The sequence below is a fragment of the Corvus moneduloides genome, chromosome 4, assembly GCF_009650955.1.
Source record: "Corvus moneduloides isolate bCorMon1 chromosome 4, bCorMon1.pri, whole genome shotgun sequence".
In the NCBI taxonomy this organism is placed as follows: Eukaryota; Metazoa; Chordata; class Aves; order Passeriformes; family Corvidae; genus Corvus; species Corvus moneduloides.
The window spans coordinates 37094930-37117920 of record NC_045479.1 but is presented as its reverse complement, the minus strand read 5'-3'; the positions used below and the strand labels follow the sequence as shown (position 1 = coordinate 37117920).

General features: G+C 44.4%; 1 protein-coding gene across 4 annotated transcripts in view; it reads right to left on the bottom strand.

Annotated features, from left to right (window-relative positions):
- The window catches only part of NAP1L1 (nucleosome assembly protein 1 like 1), a 35650-nt gene extending 23505 nt beyond the window's left edge, over positions 1-12145 (bottom strand). For 2 of the 4 annotated variants that reach the window (XM_032107925.1, XM_032107924.1), the window contains exon 1: positions 12052-12145. The gene's annotated coding sequence lies outside the window, so the exon portion shown is untranslated. Of the gene's footprint in view, positions 1-5148; positions 5172-12051 lie in introns of those variants that run through there. The other 2 variants (XM_032107921.1, XM_032107922.1) reach the window with 2 other exon arrangements.
- Positions 12146-22991: the final 10846 nt, after the last annotated feature.

Genomic DNA, 22991 nt, shown 5'->3' with positions numbered 1-22991 from the left:
CATCTCTCCCCTGATGACCAGAGGCATCATGGGCCCAACGAGCTAGGAATAATTCTCCCTTGTGCTGCCAGTCCAGATCCACCTGTGATACTTTCACCTTGGCAGCTCGGTCCACCTGCTCGTTGTTGCGATGCTCTTCATTAGCCCGACTCTTGGGTACGTGCGCATCCACGTGTCGAACCTTCACGGTCAGCTTCTCTACTCGGGCGGCGATGTCCTGCCAAATCTCAGCAGCCCAGATGGGTTTCCCTCTGCGCTGCCAGTTGGCCTTTCTCCAGCGATCCAGCCATCCCCACAGAGCATTAGCTACCATCCATGAGTCGGTGTAGAGATAGAGCCTCGGCCACTTCTCTCGTTCAGCAATATCCAAAGCCAGCTGGACGGCTTTAAACTCTGCAACCTGACTCGATCCACCTTGTCCCTCGGTAGCTTGTGCAACTCGTCATGTGGGGCTCCATACTGCAGCTTTCCACTTTCGATTAGCGCCTACAATTCGGCAGGAACCATCAGTGAAGAGGGCAAAACGTCTTTCAGTCTCCGGTAGCTCATTATATGGTGGGGCTTCCTCAGCACGAGTCACTTGCTCTTCCTCTTCTTCAGAGGATAATCCAAAAGTCTCACCTTCAGGCCAGTTTGTTATAATTTCTAGAATCCCATGGCGATTCGGGTTTCCAATACGGGCACGCTGTGTGATGAGGGCGATCCACTTACTCCATATGGTGTCGGTGGCATGATGCGTGGAAGGAACCTTTCCCTTGAACATCCAATCCAGCACCGGTAGTCGGGGTGCCAGAAGCAACTGTGCTTCAGTGCCAATTACCTCTGAGGCAGCTTGGACTCCTTCATAGGCTGCCAAGATTTCCTTCTCTGTGGGAGTGTAGTTGGCTTCAGACCCTCTGTAGCTTCGGCTCCAGAATCCCAGTGGTCAGCCACGAGTCTCACCAGGCACCTTCTGCCACAGGCTCCAGGACAGACCATTGTTCCCGGCTGCAGAGTAGAGCACGTTCTTCACCTCTGGTCCTATCCTGACTGGGCCAAGGGCTACTGCATGAGCGATTTCCTGCTTGATCTGGGCAAAGGCTTGCTGCTGTTCGGGGCCCCAGTGGAAATCATTCTTCTTGCGGGTAACCAGGTAGAGAGGGCTCACGATCTGGCTGTACTCGGGAATGTGCATCCTCCAGAAACCTATGGCGCCTAGGAAAGCTTGTGTTTCCTTCTTGCTGGTCGGTGGAGACATCGCAGTGATCTTATTGATGACCTCGGTGGGAATCTGACGTCGTCCATCTTGCCATTTCACTCCCAGGAACTGGATCTCTCGGGCAGGTCCCTTGACTTTGCTCCTTTTGATGGCAAAGCCAGCTTCCAGGAGAATCTGGATGATTTTCTCTCCTTTCTCAAACACTTCCTTTGCTGTGTTTCCCCACACGATGATGTCATCCATGTACTGCAGATGTTCTGGAGCCTCACCCTTTTCCAACGCAGTCTGGATCAGTCCGTGGCAAATGGTGGGACTGTGCTTCCACCCCTGGGGCAGTCGGTTCCAGGTGTATTGCACACCCTTCCAGGTAAAAGCAAACTGGGGTCTGCATTCTGCTGCCAAAGGAATGGAGAAGAAGGCATTGGCAATGTCAATAGTGGCGTACCACTTCGCTGCTTTGGACTCCAGCTCGTACTGAAGTTCCAACATGTCCGGCACAGCGGCACTCAATGGTGGCGTGACCTCATTCAGGCCACGGTAGTCCACCGTCAGCCTCCATTCTCCACTGGACTTACACACTGGCCATATAGGGCTGTTGAAAGGTGAATGGGCCTTGCTGACCACCCCTTGGCTCTCCAGTTTGCGAATCATCTCATGGATGGGAACCACAGAGTCTCTGTCGGTGCGGTATTGCCGACGGTGCACTGTTGCTGTGGCGATTGGCACCTGTTGTTCTGCAACTCTTAGCAGTCCCACGGCAGAGGGGTCATCTGAGAGGCCAGGCAATGTACTCAGTTGTCTGATATCTTCTGTCTCCACAGCAGCTATCCCAAAAGCCCAACGATGTCCTTTTGGGTCCTTGAAATATCCATTTCTGAGATAGTCTATGCCGAGAATGCACGGGGCCTCCGGGCCAGTCACGATGGGGTGTTTCTGCCACTTGTTCCCAGTTAAACTCACTTCAGCTTCCAGTATAGTCAGCTGCTGGGATCCTCCTGTCACCCCAGAAATAGAAATGGGTTCTGCTCCCACATACCTTGATGGCATCAGAGTACATTGAGCACCGGTGTCAACCAAAGCCGTGTATCTTTGTGGGTCAGATGTGCCAGGCCATCGGACCCACACAGTCCAAAAGACCCGATTCTCCCTTTCCTCTACCTGGCTAGAGGCAGGGCCCCTCTATTCCTGGTCATGTTGCATGTTGCTCCCTTCCGGTGAATACGTTCCTGAGGTCCCTTCAAGAGGATCGGTCATATTATCATTCCGGTACCGTCTGGAGTTCTGTGTGCGGGAGACCGGAGCAAGGTTGACTCTAGATGCGCTTCTTGTGGTAGTTGTCCCTCTTTTTAGTTCACGTACCCGAGCTGCTAAGGAGGAGGTGGGTTTTCCATCCCACTTACTCATGTCTTCTCCATGTTCCTGAAGGAAAAACCAGAGGTTACCTCGTGGGGTGTATCCTCTCTCCCTGGTTGGGGGTCGCCGGCTCCTAATGGCAGAGACTCTTGTTGGTTCTGGTGAGATCTGGTAAATCTCTTCCTTAAGTTCCTTTTTCAATTTCTGATGGCCTTCTTCAATCAAGCTCCGGACTTGCCCAGCCAAAAGACTTGTTTCCACGGATGAGACATGGGTGCGAAACGGGGCTGTGACGGTGTCCTCGTAAATCCTCAGTTTGTTCACCAAGACGCCCACCCTGTCCTCACCTTCCCTCCATTGCAGCGTTGCCAGGTAACGGGAGTATATCTCTGGTCCAAGGCGTGCGAACCTCAACCACATCTGTGACGTGCACTGGACACCATCTGGGCTCTTAGGAAATCTCTCATCTTCTGAGAAAATGATCTCCAGCACAGCCAATTCCCTCAGGCACCGGATACCTTGTTCCATTGTGCTCCATTTTCCTTGGTGCACCTGGAGGTCTTCTTTACAAAGATACCTGTCCCTTACACTTGTAAGCAGTCGCCGCCAGAGGCTGAGGGTTTCTTGGGTTCTCCCGATCCCCTGGTCAATGACCACATCCCGGGACAGAGATCTCAGTTGCCTGGCCTCACTTCCGTCCAGAATGGTGTCATTGGCTGCAGCGTCCCAGATGCGGAGCAGCCAGGTCAGGATAGACTCGTTCGTCTGGCGGGTGAATTCCCTCCGCAGGTCACGCAGCTCACCCAGGGATAGCGACCGAGTGATGATCTCTGGCTCTGCCTCTTCTGCTGGGTGCGAAGGTCCTGCTGCATCCTCGTCAGTCACTATGCGGACTGATTTGCTTTTTGATTTCTTCTTCTGCATGGGGGCAACTGCAATTGGTTTAGGCTGTTCTGGTTCAGTGATGGTTTGCATGGGGACGCTGACAGTGCTTTTGGTTCCTTTCTCCTCTGAGTCAGTCTGTGTAGACATGGACGCTGTCGTTTTACATTTGGTTCCTTTCTCCTCTGTGACAGTCTGTGTAGAGATGGACACTGTTGCTTTTTGTTTGGTTCCTTTCTCCTCTGTGTCAGTCTGCGTAGAGATGGATGCGGTTGCTTTGCTCTTGGTTCCTTTCTCCTCTGTGACAGTCTGCGTAGAAATGGATGCAGTTGCTTTGCTTTTGGTTCCTTTCTGTGTGACAGTCTGTGTAGACATGGTATTTGCTGCTTTGCTCCTTTTTACCTCCTCCTCAAGCAGACGTTGCACCACACTAAGTAGTGTTTTGTTTCTAAGCATGGTGTACACAATGCAGGCCATAGAGAAAAAAGAGAAGAGAACTGACAAGAAGATTATACCATCCTTAACATCCAGAGGGAACTCAATTTTTTCAAAAACTGCTGTGCCTGGCCTGAAAGGCTGGAAGAAACCACTCTCTACTCCTCCCACCAGGGGCTGGCTGTGATTGTTGAAGAGGTCCCAGACATAGGAGCCCAGACTAGGACAGCCAAACAAAATTGAGTATATATTCCGAATGGTATTCATCGCCTCACAGGTTATTATGCTATAGACATAATAAACCAATAAAGCAATTCTCATACCATTCCCTGGTTTTAACAGGAGTAATACAATAGGCAGGTAGTTCCCCATGTGAGGAAAAATATAGAGAGCAAGATACAGTACCCATGCAGACCAGCTGAGCACCATGGTGAATAGATTTCTGTTTATACAAAATTGTAATTCTGACTTTTTCTCAGAGCAAGCCCCACACATTGGGCGCCAAATTATGTACTAGTTTGAAAACAAACCAGTGGGAGGCACCAAGTCAGAATAACAATTTAATGGAAATTAAAGAAAAGGAGAAAAAAAAAAGTAAAAGAAAACACTATCAAACTGACAGAGTCAAGGTACTACCTGACACCCTGTTAGGCACGGTGGTGGTAGCAGTCTGGTAGAATGGTGGCTGCAGTCCTCTGAAGCAGTGATCCTGTAGTAAAACAGTCTGCTCTTCCTCAGGAAGTCCAATGGTGGCTGTGTAGCTCCTGTCCTCTGGAAATCCAGTGGGAAGCTGGTGTCTCTGGTGTTCAGCCTCAGATTATATCCACGATGGGATGCTTGGTTCCTCCCTCTGGGTGGAGCATCTCACAATGGGATGATGAGTCATGAGGCCAAGTGTTGATTAGGCTCATTAACAGAAGATAGTTCGGAGAGAGTTATCTCTGAGTCAGGCGGCAGGACAATGATGGGCAATTAACAGAAAGATAGTCTGGGGGGAGGAGGCAAGGAAACACTGCCCCACCTGATTTCAACAGCTGATGGGGATGGTAATAGAATACACTGCAACCCAGGACAATATCCAAGATGAGAAGCACTCATACCACCAAGGGCTAGATACATTCCTTTCATAAAGGGAACACCCAGTTTCTCTTCTAAACGATCTTCCAGTCTGAATGACTGTTAAGTTAAAAAACGTTTTAAGCATTTCTTTGTACAGTGTTAGACCTTCAGTCGCACAAGTAACAGCAGGTCAAGAGACAGAGGCTGCCACAAGCACGTACCTTTTATAACAACTCATGAAAAGGGTTAAGCAAGTTTGAAGTTACTGTGAAACCGTACTGCTACATCTCAGCTTACGGTAATATGGCAAAATTCAGAAGCTGGCTGTAGAGAACAAAAAAAAAAAAAATCACTAAAACATGATAATGCTGAACCAAGTAACACAACACAATTAACTGAAACTGTCTGCTCTCTCCCCTTCAAGTGTTTTTTCTTTTGCACTCTCTAATAACTCCTGAGGTAGAGGCATCAACTTCAGCCATTTGCCAATGCAACTATTTCACTAGTGCTTACAGGCCTCTGCACAATACATGTATACATGTTACAGCATGAAAACTCATTCTCCACATTTCAACTTTAAAGTGCTCTACAGCTGCATGAGAATACCAGTTACTTGATGGGAAAAAGTCAAAATCTGCAAAACAAAACAGAGGGATAATACATATAAGTAACTGGTATCAGTAACTGCAGGATTTGTTTTCATTCATGTGGAAACCCATTCTAAGCTTTCCTTGAAACAATTTTTCAATCAGGAAATGAGGATTCAATCAACAAATACTGAACTCCTATCTTTGTAGCATTTTTACTGCATTGTAGATAGTGCCTGTTTCTCACCAGAAAGAACCTCCACACACTGAGAAGTAGATAGACTACAAAATTACAACTTAAAAGCAGGACTAAATTATATCTGCATGCTTGTCTATGCTACTGACCTGAGCTCCCTGATCATGTTCTAAAAATAGGGTAATTAACACACAATGTTGCCTTTGTTCTGAATGCCAAGATTCTGTAGCAGAAAACCTAACAATTTTTATTTAGAACAATCTTTCATTACTAGAAATGTAACAAGTTTTAGATTTAAACCTGGAAAAAATTAACAAGATCTTTATTTATTTTCTTTTAAAACAAACTCCTCAGTACAGCTTTCTACAGGTTTTACTTTCCCTCATGGATAATGGGAAGAACAGCAGCCATCCTAGAGGGTTGAAATCAAAGTCTTTATGTATAAAGAAATATTTGAAATTTCCTAAAAGAGTACTTCTTGATACGGTCCATGTTGGTATAGGTATTCAGTTCGTTAAAAAGTGGCAAAGTAATAAAAAAATAATTGTGTTTTAACAAAGTTCTTCACGTAGCAAAGTGCACTCTAACAGTTTAAAAAGAAAAACAACTTGTCCATGCCACAACATCAAACAATGGGAAGGAGAGCATTAGTTGGCTACCTATATCGCCACATAATCAAACACAACCATATTGGCAATTACATTGCTATCTGCAAAACTCACACGCTGCAGCATTAAAGTTTTTATCCAATTTGACTTCAAAAACATCTAAGCATCCTTATGTGAAAAGAAAGTTAAAAACCACTGAAAAATATGTACAGGTTTCAGAAGTGTGCTTTTTTGCTAGAATATGTGATGAATGCAATTTTAAATTCATTCACTAACCAACAAACTTTAAAGAGCACTATAAAGTTGAAACGTGGAAAATGTGTGAAATTCCTAAAATGTATTTCGCAACTTCTTTGTTAGCTTCCATTCAGTGTTTTTTCCATGGAAGCCAAGCTTCTAACTAAACTATCAACTTTAAAATACCCAGTTTTCAACTAACAAATTAGTGTGCACCAAAAAAAAGAACACAACCACAAGTTTAACACATTTTGGAGGCTGTTGGGATGAGATGTAACAACTGGCAGTTAAGACCCAACAGAAGAATGCCCACAGTTATGGTTCCAGCAAGTCACTTTCTAATGAATACAGGTGCAGTTTAAAAAGCAACTGTAAACATGTACTAGGGCTACAGAGAACTTGAACCATGGAACTTGAGCACTGTTTACAAAGTTATCTTCAGAGTAATTCTCTTGTGAATTTCACTCCATCGCGCTTCTGGTGCCACTATAGAAGTACGTGATGCCTCCAAAACACTGAAGGTGGCAAAAGAATCAAGAGGCTGCGTCATGAAGATCTCACCTGTTCAAACATAGCAAGCACGTTTCTGATGGTGCCACCCTGCACATACAAGAAACAGCATAAAGCAGTATACCAGCTCACACTTAAACATTTGAAGATTAGTAATTTCCAAAACTGTGGTATCACAAATTAACAACTGCTTAAAAGGGTGACCCAAGTGAGGCAAAATAAATAGTATTAAAATCTAAAGTAACAAATAAAAAGATGCAATTCCTACTAATTTAGAATTCAAAAGGTCAAAAACTTGCTATGTAAAAACACACACGACGGCATGCAGCCCACTGAAGACTTCTACTCAACATGCGTAAGTGGGAAGGTCTGAAATGAATGCATGGTGACTAAAACACACAACACAAAATATGATCATCGTGCATTTCAGTCATGTACCCTGAATGAAAATACTGTATTCACTGCTCAATACTGAAGAGAGGAACCAGCTCAGTTAAGGGCCTAGCAACATGAATACCTGAGCAACAGAAGAGGTTCACATTTTAAATTAACAGTATTTGAGAGGAGAGCAACAAGAAATGACACAAAAATACCTATGTTAACAAGAAGTTCAAAAGGAACTGATTCAAACTTGGTTTCAGTATGAACAATCTTTCTTTTATGTGCCCACCCTGTGTTTCTCAACTTGACCTTTCAATGCCTGTCAGGTTTTTCACTCGGGCCTGAACTAAACCAAAACTTTCCCTCATGGGCAAGAAATCTGAAAGAACTGCTTCTCCTTCCTTTGAAACACTGCATATTAAACAATACCTAAATAAAGTAGTGGACTGAACTAATCACAGTGCAAATGGTCAGAAAAGATAACAAGCATTTATGATTCTAACCTGGGTCTTAGAAGTCTAGGGGTTTGTCCATTCCAGATTTCCAGGCACCCACTTCGTCAAATACCTTACGAATTTTCAATACTTGGCTAATTCTAGTATCTCTGATGTTTTGGGCAAAGGTTTCTTCATTATTTGTTTGTTATTTGGGGGGTGGTAGTGGTAGTTTTTTTAAGAATAAATGTAAAATCATCGATTGAATACTTCAAAGCTACAGGTATATCCAAACCCCACAGTTTTTATATCTGAAATTTGCTTTCACCTTTTGAAATAAAAACCTACTACAGATAAACTGGTAGTACTTTGTTCTAAAGTCCTCAAAGACCAGGTGAAACAGTTGATGTGCAAACTGTCTATTCATTATGGCAAGTTAAGATTTAAACTGAGACATCACCACTGCAAGTCATGTCTGTGCAGATGCACATTTAAGCACACAGCCCCCAAATGCATCTGTATTTTCCAGTACTAAAATCTAAACAGCTTTCCATCTAGGAAAGACCTGCAGTTTAACCTCTGACAAATAGTTAAGATGCAGATGATGTCTTCCTTTAAGCAGATTATGCAAATTCATTTAAAATATTCATCTTTCAGGAAAATATAAGTTACTTCATATCTTAAGTTATTTATAAGTAACCCTAGAGTATCAAAGGTAAATTAGTGAACTCTTTTTTTCTTCTTTTGAATGCAACTGAAGTTTTAATCTGTAGTATGTGAAGTCTTCCTGAGAACTTAAGATCAAAAGTTACGACTAAATACACAAGGCCACATCAGTAATTAAGATTTTTTTCTTTCTGCATTAACTTTGCTGATTCAGAAAATCATAGAATCATTTAGTGTAGGAAGCCCTCAAAGCCCTCATACAAAGCTTCTAAATAGCTTAATTTCTCAGAAGGTCATCAAATAAATCCCCAAGCAACTTCTGTGATGCCTTCTGGGCATGTCTGGTTTTCTAGACAAATACATTATGACACCAGACCTACTCTCCAAATTAACAATGTTGGGTGATGAGGAAATGCACTAACTTCTGAGCTGAGTGAGACTCAGATAGATTGAATTAGCTTTAATTATAAGCACTTTTGAACGCTAAGAAATTTCCAAATGAAAACTGACATATAAGCATTAAACCTATCATCACAACCCTTCTTCAGATTAGACACAATTTGTACTATGAAGTTCCACTCTATTATTTACTAGCCACTTCCCTAAGGAGAAGCTCGATGGAATGCAGTTTCCCAGACCAGTTGAGAAGACTCCTCAGCTGTACTAAAATAAAACCAGCATTAAAAAGTCTCATTTCGGTCTGCAAAGCACTGTCTTCTGCGTAAATGGCTATTAGTACCTCACAAATACCAAAGCACTCCCAGTTCATGGAAAGTCACAGAGCTGAAGTTCCCCTGAATGCATATACAAATGCAGAAAAACAAACAGGCATTGAAAGAACACCTGCATCTCCATTTTCTGTAACCTGTCCAATTCCTGCAGTTTCCTTTAGAATCAGATCCTTAGTTTGAGATATGCCATGTTTGCAGCTGTTTTACAAGAACCCTAAGATGAACTGGGTTATAACTACATTAGCAAAAAGGTGAAGATACCAGAGACATGTTCATTATACCCGTTGCTCTACTGGAATAAGCTGGCTTTCACCAAAGGATTGAACCAAAATTCAAAATACAAGATTCTTGTCCTCTTCCCCTCCCAAGACTTTTCACTATTGAAATAAATATCCTCAAGCTATTTTACTCCCTGAAGGAACACAATTTCTGCCACGATGAGTCAAGCTCTTCGTGTTACAGTTGCTTCAACTTTTAGGAGCCAAGTGAATAAACAATTTTTTATCAAGTGTACAGGGTAAGCCAAAGTTTTCTCGTAGATGCGGAGTTCTGTATTAGGGAACACAGCTTCAGCCTAGAAGATCCAGGTCTCACTCAGGGTTGTGAAAACTCTGTTAACAAAGGTTCATAACACCATGTCCACAGCGCCTTGGTTTCAGTTTTGCTTGTGCACACATGCTCAAAGCTAAGAAAAAACCACACCACCCATTTCCAGGGTGCTCAGTAAGCAGGTCACCATAACAAGACCCCCACCTGCTTCCAAGAATAGTTTCTGAGTGAGGCAGGGGCTAGACAATGCACAAGGATGGCAGGAGCATTACTGTGCTGTTCATAAACAGACAGCACTGCAGCAGATCTGGCACTTCTGGCAACACTGGGCTGGCAGCACAGATGCAGCACAGTACTTCTACGTGTTTCCAACACTCACTTCCTAGTCTTGTCAAAGTCAGAGAAAGACTAGGAGCTCTGAAAAACACCAATCTACCACCTGTGCACACAACCAACATTCTACAACTCTGTCCTACGAAACCAAGAGTCCGTGATATCCAAGACTTGTGACAAAACACAGAAAAAGTGGAGGGCAGTAAGACTGCTAACATGTATCACCCTCACAGGACTAAGTGGGACACACAAACACAAGCTTAGGTATCACGGCCTGTTCTAAGCACTTATATAAATGGTTCGGGTATCCAAAGCCTGAGAGGCCTCAACTTTTGTCTGGTACAGAAGCATCCAAGTCATGTAAATTTCCATGTATGTAGATTTTAAATTCTATCTTCCACTAAGGATTAATATAACTTCTGGACTTACAAGAGACTGGAAGCCACTCAGCCTGCTTCAAAGTACAGTGCTTCTCTCATTCTTTAAAGAGTACATTGTAAAACGGGCACAGCAGGAAGGCTGCTAAAAAACTATTAACATTTTTGTCAAAAACTACCTTCAGCAGCTCACAGCCTTAGGCCTTACCTCTTCTCTCAAGTTTTATTTAATGACTGCAATTAACATTATCAGGCACTATCTCCTGCCTGATTAATGTAGGACCTACCAGCAGATGTTAAAATCCCAAGAGGGGCTGAGCAGACGACAGTATTTGTCATACCTGGCAGACACCGTGCCCACTTCTCTTGCCCTCCACAAATGAGTTAGAACATGAAATGTTAAGTTTATCTCAAAAGGGCTTCAAACACGTACATAACTAGAGTGAGCTTGGAGATAAACTGTGGAAGGTGCTGATGAACAATTACTATACCAGTCACTTGAAAAAAGGCTTGTGTTTTTTCCTGCAAGCAAATGAGGTAGGTTTTTTTATTCAATATTGAAAGCCTCACAAGTATTGGCAGTGTAAGGCCCTAAACATCCAATACGGAGTAGACAGAGTATGTTTCATACGCAGATAGAGCTAGATGAATGCTGAACACAAGATAATACTTCCACCTGTAGTTACTAAATCTTCCAGGTAGTTTCTCAGCCTTCCTTAGGGACACTAATTTGGGTGATACCAGCTAACAGGCACCCGGAGAAGCGACATGTTGAATCCCGGACACCACTCCATCCTGAGGCAGGACGCGGGAGCTGCCCGTCCCCTGGCTGAATCTCTGGGTCCCCCTGCCAGCAGCCCAGCACAGCACACCCGCGCCGCGGCTCCGCGCGGGAGCGGGAACGAGGCGCGGGAGGCGGCACAAGGCCACGGCGCGGTGCCATCCGCCGCTCCCCGCTTCGCCATGTGCGCACACCCCGCGCGGGCCCCGCGCCGGACCGACACCGAGCCCCTCCCGCGCCATCTCCGCGCCCGACCGGACGCTCACCCGCCTCCTCCCCGCGCCGCTTTCCGGCCCCGCCGCCCTCCCGCTCCCCGGCCGGGCCAGGCGCGGCCCCGCTCGGCGCCCACGTGTTGCGGGGCCAACCCGCCTCCCCCCAGCGCCGGCCGCGCCACGGGCCCCGGCCTAGCCCGGCCCGGGCGCTCCGCGGGGCGCGGCGGAGAGACGCGCAGGAGGCGGCTAGCAGCGCTGCCCGCTGCGGGCCCGGGGGCGAGCAGCAGCGGCGCCGCGCCGCCGCCCCGCGGCCGGCGCGGGGGGGGGAGGGGGGGGGTACTCGGTGTGCCACGGGCACCGCCGGCCCCCCGCGCCCCGCCAGCCGCGGGGCCCCGCTAGGCCGGGCCGGCACCCACGGCCTCCCCGCGCGGGAGCGGGGGCCCAGCGCCCCCCGCCCGCCCCCCGTGCCCCCCACGCCCCCGGCCCAGGGCGGCGGCGGCGGCGGCCGCGCTCCGGCGGTACCTGCGCGGCCCCCGGGCGGCGGTGACTCAGGAGCAGCGAGGCGGAGGCGCCGCGCGGCCGGCGGTGAAAGGACCCGCGCTCCCGCCGCTCGCGCTCATATAGAATTAACGTCAGCACGTAACCCCCCTCCCCCGCGCCCGCGTCTCATGGCAACGCGTGCGCGCGCCCTCGCGCCGCCCGCCCGCCCCGGGAGCGCGCGCCGGCCTTGGCCGAGGGCCGTTGGGCCCGAGCGGCGGCGCGCGCGGAGCCGCCCCCGCTGTCACCCCCGGGACGCGTGGCCCTGTCACCCCGGGACGCGTTCCACTGTCACCCCGGGACGCGTTCCACTGTCACCCCCGGGACGCGTTCCACTGCCACCCCCGGGACGCGTGGCCCTGCCACCCCCGGGACGCGTGGCCCTGTCACCCCCGGGACGCGTTCCACTGTCACCCCCGGGACGTGTGGCCGCTCACGTACCTCCCGCCCGCGGGCCCACGGAGCGTGCCCCACACCGCGGGGCAGCCCGCCAGCCAAGCCGCCAGGTGCCGCCCCGGCAGGAGCGGGGCCAGGGCGGACCCGCCCGCCAGTCAGGGTGTGATGCTGCTCCGACTGCTTCGGTGCTGCCTTGAGCCCCGTCTCGGCGGTTTCTGAAGGCACCTGAGTATCAGTAGAAGTTACTCGGGCAGGTAAACTCTACTCACACGGGCCACAGGTACCACAAAACCACAGTCAGCACTGCTTACCTTGAAAGACCAAGATGAGCACTGTGGTGGTTCGAAAGCTCTTTCATCAGGGTTTCGACCATTTCTGCTTTGGCTGGCGTGAACAGCCAGAGGCAGCAACAGCTTCAACCCTCCCGTTTTGACTTGCTGTACTTGCCTGCCAGGGACTTGGTTTCCTGCAAATGCCTGTTATGCCTGACTTCGAAGTCCAAACTAAGGCTTTCCTAAAGCTGTTTCCATTCTAAGGTTTCTGTCCCATGCTCATGGTCTTGAATAATAGCATGGAGCACACTTGGAGAAGACATCTGTGATCTACTCTGAACTTACAGAAGTGTAAGTGTCTTTGAGACTTCTAGCTCCCGTTGGCTGGAATGAGCCAATGATTCCAAATATAGTTAGGTGGGATGGCCAGACACATGGTGTGATGGCAATAAGAGCTGTTTGCTGAGGATTATATTGCCAAATACTTAATGTGTACTCTTTGGAATTTACCAAAGTCTTCCATCTACTTGTCAAAGCACTCTATAGTGTAAATGTATCTATTTAAATAATGGAAATGACAACAGAAAGCAAAAGAAGAAGAAAAAGTGGTGGATCTGCCAAGTATCTGCAACACATTCTATATTAAGAACAAGGAAACTGTAAAGGATTCTATTCCATATGGTGCCACACCAGCTTTGTTCCAGTGTTTGGCAGTAAAATCTTGGCCCCCAAAAGCAGATGTCTTTGTGGTAAGTAAATCCCATCTGCAAGACAGAAGTTTATGGAGAGAACTTAAGGATGCCCTCCTATTCCCCAGCACACTGAAATTTTGAAGGGCTTCTTTATATCATGCAGTTTTAAATAGCTAGAAACCACAAAACTGTAAGGAAGAAAAGGAAGGACCCAGGACAAGGGGTGCATGGTCCAAGTGATAGGAATTGGGAGAAACAGAGATGGAGATGCCACATGATCCTAAAATTAAAATACCTCTACCCCCACTTGCAACCCTTTTAAAATTGCACTGGATACTAGTGTCTTATTTATCCGAGGTATCTGCTGCTTGGGAATATGAAGAGGGCAGAGATGCACAGAAGGCATTTGGTAAAAATGGGCAGTCGACTGATATTATTGCAACAACAATTATATGCTATTGCAGGCGTTCCCTTTATTCAATCAGCTAAAGTGGCAATCAGCTTGTAAACAAGTGATTCACAAGGCAGTGGCTCACCTTGCTTGTCTTTCTGAGATCTAGCACCTCGTGACCTGCAGAACCCTGAGGTGACACCCAGTGAAGAGGTACAGAAGGAATGAGACGTGCAGAAGCCAGCAGCGCGGAGTAGAGAGCATAAGGTAGTCAACAGCCACAGCTAAGGACTGGGCACAGGTCTAAGCATGTCTAAGCTGGAAGCGTACCTCTAGGTTGGAGGGAAATTCTTTTCAACCAGAATTCGGAAATGTCTTTTGGGGGTTTGAATTAGTCAAGTAAGTCAGCCCCTTCTCATAAGACAAAATAAAACCAAAGTCCTTAACCAAGGGCGTTTTAGCAGTTTTTGAAGAACAGCTAAAACAAGTTATGGAAACATTTTTTAATAAGAAGCAGTTTCTGTGACCTGCTAGAAAGGGACAAATGACAGGATGTAAGGCCACAGCTCCTGCTTCCATGTGGCACCTGCCATCGCAGGTGTATGAAAAGAGGGAAAGACAAAGTTATTTCTTACAATATCTGAATTTTATGCACATGCAAGCTTTATAGTTTCGGTTGTTTTGCTGTCAAATGGTTCAACTTATCCTGACATTTGTACAGTCATGAAAATTATATAAAGAAACTTTGAGTTCTAATGACTGATGTATTTTTCTTTGCTTTTTGTGTGTTTCCTATGAGCATGCTCTGTAACTTCTAGTTTCAGTCTGTCTGGATAGTTGATGTACTGCCTTGAAATTGCACAGAACATCAAACTAATGCCATTTTTTGAATAATGGGAATAAAGTAACCTGAGAATATCTTAGATATTGACATAGATATATTTTCCTTGTAAACATGGGGGTTTTTTAATATTACATCTTGAAACTTTTTTAAAAGACTCAGAACGTATGTGTAAGAAATGTTGAGGTGTGGTCACTGAGTACACAGAGACACACTGTTTTCTCCCAGCTGGGACAAAGAACCTTGATGAGAGACACTAGGAGAACTTCCCTGTAGCATAGAAGCTGGGATATGTCTTCTGGGAACAGTGAATTGAAGTCAAATTGCTGCTCCAAATCAGCAGAAGAAGAGTTTGAACCAGTCCCTCACATGCTAGTTGAGTGTCTTACTCATTCAGCTATACAATACCAAGGAATCTGACCTCTCCCTCAGTGCCTGGCACTTATAAGTGATGCTCCCTTCTCAGTCCTTCCCTGCAGAGCTTGCATCACTGACCCAGTCGTTGACTGTGGAGGGGGGCTCAAGCAGAGGCTGTCTCCAGAAGCCTGGAGGGCACTCAGGGCTGAAGCACAGCTCTGGGTTTGTATATGGTGGGCCCTGAAGAAGGTCAAGCACTGATGCTGTTGCAGGAGGCTAAACCAGTGTTTCTGTAACAGCCTGTTGCAGAACAGATGGGTTTGGCACTGAGATCCAGGCTCAGTCTCACTAAGCACAGCATCCAGTGTGCTTGTGCTGCATTCAGGCTACAGCCAAGCTAAAGCCACAGTGCCTTAGCTAGAGAAATGTGTTGGCCATGAAGCCTAGTATGCTTACTTCGGATCAAGTACTTCGCTGTGGCAGCTGATTCACTGAACATTAAAGCTGCTTTCAGTCTCCTTTGTACTACTAGAAAAATGCAGAAGGTCCTTAGTATGAACCTGGATGTGATTACCTGAACACGTAGACATCCCTTCAGACTACTAGCACAGGTTTGGCACCTAACAAAGGCTCAGTTTTACAGGACTTATGTCCTGATCAGCACTGCAAGCCTGCAATGTATGAAAAGCTATGACAAGACATTCTCTTCTGATCATAGCTGATTTCAGAACAGCTCACCCTGACTGTTTTCCAAAGGACCAATTGCCCAAGGTTACTGTCTCCTGAAATCTGTTGGCAAATGTGAGCACTGAGTTAGAGCAATGGATGATATGAGTGCTCCTTGTCTACTTGTGTCTCTGGTAGCTGGCTGAGCTACAATCACCATGGAAGTTATCATCAGTCACTGAAAATGAGAACACTCAACCATTTACAGAGTAAAACCTCCAAGTGCCACAAAGAGATGCCTTTTCCTCGGTACAATTTCAAATAGCACTGAAACCCCATGTGGAACTACTAGGTTAATCAGTACACAGTGAAAACAGAGAATCCAGAGTATTCCTTTAAAAAGACTAGATTGCTTTCTTGTGGCTAAAAGCAATTCTTTCAACTCTTACTGGATTATTCTAAATTATATGGCTAGACAATGAATGACACAGCACAGAGCTGGTTAGTTTTTCCTTGTATTGTTTACTTTTTGAGGAGCTACTTGTTTTATAAAGGAAAACACATCATCCCAGAAAGAAAGTCATAGTTTAGAAACAGTGCCACAGGCAGCATAGAAAGTTCTGCTGAGATAACACATGGCAAATCATGCAAATTCCCCTGCAGAGCTGAGTGAACAGTTCTCACAGGTTTCTGGTTTGCACTTGCTTCTACTTTTGTGAAATGAGTGCAAATTTTCCCTCAGGGAATGCAGGGGTTAGCAGCAAACTAAAGAAATACAGTGTGTGTAACCTTTGACATACTGTAATAAAAGACAAAGAAAAATTACATGGTTTGAAAAAAAAAGTGAAATGCTGAAATAAGATTATATGCTTTTTGATACAATAAACCTTCAACATCTTTCATTTTTCAGTATTTTTAACTGTCCAGGGACTAAATCATGACTCTTCCTTACATTACAGCGATTGCGCATAGATGCACAAGGTATAAATTAAAAGTAACAGAAAGAAAAAAACCAGAAAAAATCCAAACCTAGAGGAGAGATAGAGAAAATAGGGATACTGTGTATAGTGATAAAGTGGGACAAAAAAATGTAAATGATTCTCGTGTATTGAAAACAATGAAGAAATGTATGTACGAGTACATTAGAGGTAGTACAGAAGTTAAAATCTCAAGTACAGCACACTTGGTATTTTTAGGGTAATTGCTGGGGGCTAGAACTCCCTACAGGTTTGTTTGTTTTTTTTAATATTGTACTTACTGTGAAATAATTTTATTGGGGAAAAATCAAGAGTGCTAACTGAAATGTCACTGTAGAATAGACTTTTTAGAGAAGCTGTATGTGGAAACTAAAGAATTATTAAATCATTACATTAGAACAAATCTTTTTATAATGCATGTGAATTAGTTAAGTAATAATAGAAAAAGAAGCCGTATCTGTTGTCGTCCCTGAGATTGGTGCTAATGTATCTAACACTAACACAGTATCTAACACTAATGTATCTAATACTAACAGGAAAACTATGTCCAGAGGGGTTCTTGTATCTAGTATTACTGGTCACTTCACTTGAGAAAATAAATGCCATGAAAATTGATAGTTACAGTCAAGGGGTTTGCTTTGGTTTCATAGGAATGTAATACATAACTTAAAGGGTGTCCAATAGCTTATACATGATAGGAGTAAGCTCACTCCCTTAAACCACTCCAGTTCTTTGACCTTACCAGGTTTAATGGTTTGGAGTTAGGTTTGATTTGATTTGGTTTTTTCATGGTAAGAGAGTGCACTAGCCAGTGCCAGAACTCTCTGTTGCTGTTCAAGTGCCCACAGTAGCACCCCTGGATATATATTCAGCCTCACAGTGAGGCAGGAAATGGTTTGGAGCCATATGAAAAAAAAAAAATAGCATCCCAAATAAGGGGGAAAAAACAATAACCCATTCTTGTGGACAGAATTCCCTCCCTCCTTTTTTCCCTCTAAAAAAATCACAGATGGAGCAGTTACAAACATTCTATTTAGATCATCTTCAATTGTTTAATTTTATTCTTACTATTTCACTATCCCTTTATTAGCATTAATTCTAATGTTTGCAACTAAAAGTCATAATAAAGTCAAATCTTGCATTTTGTAATTTAAAAATAACAAAATGGAACTTGGACAATTTTAGCACTTTTGTCCCATACATGTCTTGAGTTGAAACATTTGCTAAGACTAACCCTTTTGGACAAGCAATTTATTTTCAATGAATTGACAATAACCAACTTAATGTATGACCTTGGCCTTTAAAATAAAATTCTCAGCAGCTCTAGTCAGAGTATGACCTAGCGCAGGAGAGCTACTTCCTTCCCCCCTTGTAGCTGGATTTCTCAGGAGATGATGAGTCTTCAATGTACATAGACACAGACACTGCTTGCTTTTCTCAATGCAGTTTTCTAAATCTTTGTTTTCTTCAGCAACATGAGCAAAACTTTTTTTTTTTTCCCTGAAGGCAGGTGCCTTGGCACCACATAGCTGTACAGAATACAGGTGGATAGAATGGTAGCTGCTCCAGTCAGCAAAAAAATTAAGGGTGCCTCAAAATTACAGTTCAAAACACAGCACTTCAAGTATTCATTCAAAGTCTGATCAGCTGCATGATGAAAGCTGTCTGAAGCATGTAAATATAGGGATATGAACAAGCTTTATTAAGTAAATTTGTAAGAAATGGTGCATGTTTAAAACTTGCGTAAGACTCATTTTCTCTCTTTGCTCCTGTACTCCTTCCTCTGTAGCTGTGGCTTGGGGCTAGAGCTGAGAGGAGTCATAAGGAATGGTAAGGATATTCAGCTGAAGGTCTTTTGAGTTTGGGCCAATGGCTGCACTATCTTGAATGCAGATTCTTAGGACAGTATGGCAGGGGCTGACACCAGTTCTGTCCCAGAGGGCGTCTGGAAGAGTTTGTACCAGTGAGGTTCTCAGACGCTTAAATCCTGTTTACTGAAATAGCCAAAGCGCACTTTTGATCAGATCATGCTGGATATTGATATTGCTCAAGGCCCCGTTTACCCACCTGAACTGATTTCTAGGGAGGTTTGCTACTTGCTAGGGGCTTAGATCTGGGACGTTGTGGAGACACTGATGTGGCTTGCCCAGTCCTCAGAATATTGACCCCTGCTGCACTTCCAGGTGGACACCAAAGCTACTACCAGGGAAGACATGAAGTGTATGGAGTGTGTCTACATGACTGTGGGCAAGAGCATGGGGGCCAAATGCGTTTGTCCTTGATCCTGCTGGTGAAGGGGAAGGGCTGGACATGGAGCGAATGAATTCTTTGGACCAACAAGTGATTGTGCAGCTCGTGTCAATGACAGAGATTTTTTTTTTATGAGCCTGGGCCCTTTGTGAGGATCAAAGATCATTGGGGAAGAGATGGGATCCCACCATAGTAGGCAGGCCAAAAACAGGCTGGCCAACATGGTAAAAGACGTTTTGAAAATGGGAAAGATGGGAAAGGGAAATGACGACCATAGTCAAGTGAGGAAGGGATGGCCTGGGCTGACAAGTAAAAGATGCAGGGTAAAAAAGAGAGACCTTGAAACCAGCAGTGCAGGACTGAAGGGGACTTCAAGCATATACACCCAAATAAGAAAGTGCTAAAATAACAACATTATGAGGGGAAGTTCTTACACTTTTCCTGGTAAAAGGCCTGCTCAGGGACCTACTTAGATGAATCCCATAGGAGATAGGCCTGCAGAGAAGAGAGGTCCTGGTGAGTTTACTAATTTTTCAAGGTCCCCCTCCTCGAAGCTTAAGAGCAGTCCATCCTGATTTGCAGAAAGCCAGACAAAGGTGACAAGAAATCTCCACGGACAAACAATGAGCTCCTGAAAAAATGCTGTCATATAAAGGAAGCATCACAAGGGGTGGGACTAGGGATATGTAACCTGTAAGGAATATAGAGGTGCTGTCTGAGCATGCAAGAATAGAATTAGAAAAGGCAAAGCCTACCAGGACTTGAATCTGTTAAGGGACATGAAAGGCCACCAGAAGGGCTCCTACAAGTGTCTCAGCAGGAAGGGCCCTGTGTTGAACAGGACAAACAAATGACACAAAAATGGCCAAGATGCACAATGCTGCCTTTGCCTCCATTTTCACAGGTAAGGTTTGCCTTCAGGAGTTCCAGGTCTCAGAAGACAGAGTGAAAGTTTGGACCCAACAGCCTCCTGGGTTGCATAAGGTCTAGGAAGGTGTTCCTTCCCCTCTGATCTGCCCTGGTGAGATGAATCTGTAGTGCTGAGTCCCTTCCCTTTTTGAAGGGCTCTTCAATAAGACATGGATGTACATACCAGCTTTGGAAAAGAGCTGTCCTTCTTAGGAGACTGGGGCATCTCTCATAGGAGGAAAGGCTGAGAGAGCTGGGACTGTTTAGTCTTGTGAAGGGACTACTCAGGGCAATTTTATCAATATTTATGAACACCTGCCTAGGGGTAATAAAGAAGACAGAGCCAAACTCTTCACAGTGCTGCCCGGTGAAAAGACAAGGGGCAGCGGACACAAATTGAAATATGGTAAATTTCATTTACACATATGGAAAAAATTATTCACTCTGAGTGATCAAACACTAGCACAGGATACCAGTTTGAATGCTTGGAGATACTCAAACCCCAACTGAGCACAGCCCTCAGCAACCTGCTCTAGCTGTTCCTGCTTTGAGCAGGAGTTTAGACTAGATGACTATCTGTGATTCTATGATATTTACATAAAAGCCTTGTTGGCATTTGATGTTGAAAGATGTGAGATAGAAAAGCTGCAAAAAACCTCTCAGCTAAATTTTTCATTATGAAAAATGCAATGTAATACCATTAGTTTTAAACCACCAGAACAGTAGCACAGCATGCTTCACATACACAATGCTCACATGTCATCTGATTAATTCCAGAATGTCCATGAGGAAGGCAAATCAAAATTGTTCGCTATGGTTTGCATGACAGATTTGCATGGTGAAAGAAAGCATTCATACTTGGGGAAGTGGAAGTTGTCTATATTTTCTGTTATTTATTAGGTCTCTTTCTAGAAAGCCATGCTGAGTCCCAGTTATAAATATAGCATTTTAGCATTCTGCAGGAGAGCAGACTGCTTCTGCATCATTTGGCCTTATAATCTCTACACATTTCAAATCATATCTGTAGCCTAATTTAGGCTGGTTTCTTACAAAATATAACAGTATTTAAAAGCTGATGGTACTGCTAAAACTGCTTTGACTTTTTTGCTTATCATTCTGTTTTGTTGCTTTGTTTTGATGCTTTTGCTTTTCATCTTTCTCTGTCTCCCACTGCAATAAGCAGACCTGGGGTTCTTAAGAACTCTGTGGTATTGCTACATCAGCTGAAAAAGGAGGCAGGGCAGAAACTAGGCAGAAAAATAAAGGGAAGTTGCAAAGTATGGGAGGAGAGCAAAGGAGAGCAAAGGCTTTAAAAAGCCTTTAAAAATAAGGGGTGGAATTAATTCCACTGACTTTAGGTGTTCTCAACTTCAATATCACCACTTTCCTGTGTTGCATTAATAGTGGGGAAAGATAAGCCTTCATACAGTGTAATTCACCTGGGCTGTTTTAACTGTTTGAAGGTGGGACTTATGCTGTAGAAATGCCTCTTTCTGTCTGTTGACAATGCAAGGCCTAGAGGATGATCTCAAATATAAGTGTGTGCATTTAATGAATCCACATAAATTCTCTAGCACTATTTTCAACATCTAAAGTGAAGAACAGAAAGCTGAAGATTAGAAGCAGTCTGGGCAGCTTGTACTGCCAAACCTGAGTGCCTCAGAATGCCTGGAACGCAAATTGCCCAGTATATTTATTTTGCAAGTTTAGTGTTGTTTTTCCTTTCTGTTTCCCACAGCGGTGCCTGGGTCTGAAATGGAGAGAGTATAGATACAGTCAGTAGGTTGTTTGGCTTGGGTTTGGTCTGTAAGGATAACATCTCTGCCCAATTTCACCTGGCTCCCTGAGTCCATTTTCCTCAGGTGTTCCAGAATCACTCTCTGGGACTTGTTGATGGTTGAAAAATTCCAGGTGTGGGCAGATGTGCAAATATTATATGATGTGTTTCTCATTTCCCTTAGCACAGCTCTGTTGTTTTGGGGCAGATGTGGTGTTTGTCCTCAAGATACCTTTTCTCATTAATAGCTGCTCCAGGAAGCAACAATTCTTAGTATTGTTGCTGATGCCAGAAGCAAAAGACAGTGGGTCAGGACTCCTGAAAGGTCTAGATGATAGCCTAGAACTGCTATGGTGAGTATATGTCCCTCGAGTGAACAAATCTGCATTGAGCTGGAAATACCTGGTTATGAAGCAGCATTTAAGCCTGGGGAATTCATCCAAATGAGACACCATAAAGGTAAAGAGGCAACCTGATCCAACAGTGAAGCTATGCAGAGAGAAGAGACAGAAAGCAGACTTGTTAATCCAAATGTGCATCTGTTACATAAACAACTTCTTGAAAAAACATTACTGTGGAATAGCCTTTTTTTTTCAGCTCAAAAGGAATAATAAATGGTGGATAAAATAACAAGGAAGTCAGAAAAAAGGGTGAAAAGAGCCTTTCTGCAAAATCCCTTAAGGGATTCTGAAAAAAAATTTCCCCACATGTCAAAGGCCAGATTCTCCGATTTCTTCCTAACAGCTGATCATCCAGTCATGAATTCCCTGCTAATGCACAATGAAAAATAATATGATTACAACATGAATAATTTATAAGCATTAGCTATCACTGGCAATACAGACAGTTAAAAAAGATTACCACCTTTTATTTAGGAATGGACAAGCATAATTACATTTGTTCTGTAAAAATCAGGTATTCTATGTAAATTCAGCATTATGAAATTGAATTTTACAACAAGTCTTCAGTAAATTCCAGAATTCAGAAATTTCTAGGGAAGATTTGTCTGTCCACAAAGTAAATTGTACCTTGGAGCTCTTGCAATTTCTCTACCAAACCAGTTTTACATTTAGGGTAACATATTGGTTTTAAGTTATCTGTAGCTACACAAGTAGTGGCATTTCACATATCAATATATTATGTACCGTAAAATACTAATATAAACATTTACTACTGTAAACTACTACATTTCATTATGCAGTCTATCAGTAAAGCATTTTTTGAAAATACTGTTTCCTGTTAGATATTCAGACACGAATACATTCATTAGAATGTCATGATATTTAAAACACCTTACACATTACATAACATTTTATAACATTCAAGTGGAATTACTTGTATTAGAGAAATAGGAATACAATAATTAAGTAATTTGTAAATGGGATATAAATTCCTAG